This window comes from Rhinolophus ferrumequinum, chromosome 19 (genome assembly GCF_004115265.2).
Source record: "Rhinolophus ferrumequinum isolate MPI-CBG mRhiFer1 chromosome 19, mRhiFer1_v1.p, whole genome shotgun sequence".
Classification (NCBI taxonomy): Eukaryota; Metazoa; Chordata; class Mammalia; order Chiroptera; family Rhinolophidae; genus Rhinolophus; species Rhinolophus ferrumequinum.
This window is the reverse complement of record NC_046302.1, coordinates 20586195-20587555: the sequence shown is the minus strand read 5'-3', so window position 1 is coordinate 20587555 and position 1361 is coordinate 20586195.

Below are 1361 nucleotides of genomic sequence, written 5' to 3'. Positions count from 1 at the left end.
TTTTTAACTAATACAATATACTATAAAATATGCCACAGCATAGATCTGGCTATAGAAAATTATTATTTGGAAAAGTTGAAAATCCTCTAATTGAGATAAATTTTAAAGAGAAAAAAGATATTATCACTAGTTAGGGTCCATAATAGTAGAGTGTGAAATAACTCAATTTTCGGAATTGGAGATTTTTAGATCTCTGTTTACTAACTTACTGGACATAGGAGATTAAGTTTTTTAGTCGGGAAAATGTGGTTAATAATTTTGTAGAAAGAAGCAATAATAAGATTGTTTTTAAATAAAGGAAAATGAGATCCCAGATATAAAGGTTTTCTATAAAGACCTAAATAAATATTAGATAAAACAGCAAGAAAGAAATTCAAAGTTGCTGGTGCAGAAAAATTAATTCACATTTATTTTTCTGCAGCACCAAGTCTTACTGTTTTATATCTTCTATCACAGGTCTGATATGCCAAAATTGTGAAATTATTTTAATTAATGGTTTTTAACTTCACTTATTTTAAGTTAACGCATAGGACATACTTAATTTTTTGTGGAATCTGAAGTAAGTGTTCTAAATACATGTCATCCTCTGATGATTTGGTAACTGGTAACATGAAACACAACAAATATAATTTAGATTTTGTTTCTCAGAATCCATCCCAGTGTAAAGCTATTTACTAGATTCTTATTAAAAATAGCAAGAAAAAAAATAGCAAGTAAGGATGTTTTTTAAAGGTAAAACATGAGAACAGAAAAAAAAAAAAATACGTCTGTGTCCACTTTGCTCTGATGCTTCCCATGCTCCCACACCATCCCAAGTTGCCTCCTAATTTCTGTTCCCTCTCTTTGGAAGGGAATATTAGGTAAATCTGTGGTAATTAAAGTTTAATAATTATAATCAGTCTGAAAGGGAATGGATAATGAGTTGTTACATCTCAAAGGTAAATTTATTGTCTAGATGCCTAGAGATAAACCATACAACTTGAGGATGAAAGAAGGAACATAAAACACTGATGAAAAGGAAGATTTTACAAGAATGGGGGAAAGAGAGATTTTGTTTGTTTTCCCGATCAGAGGGTTTGTTCCTTCTCCCCACAAAGCAATGGCATCGAGAAAGGTGGCTGGAGCACAGGTGGGAAACGTGCCCCGTGTTCCCACACCACCACAGCGTATTCTGGCCCTTCCCCATTGTCATCCTGCCACCTCCATCCCATTCTACAAATGTCCTGAACCACAGCACAGCTTCTCGTGCAGGTCTAACTCCTCAGTGAAGATCACAAGAAAGGAACTTCTAGGTTGTTAAAAGAAATGAGAATATTACACCAACACATTTCAGGGGTGGGAGGAGACTACTGACACTCCAC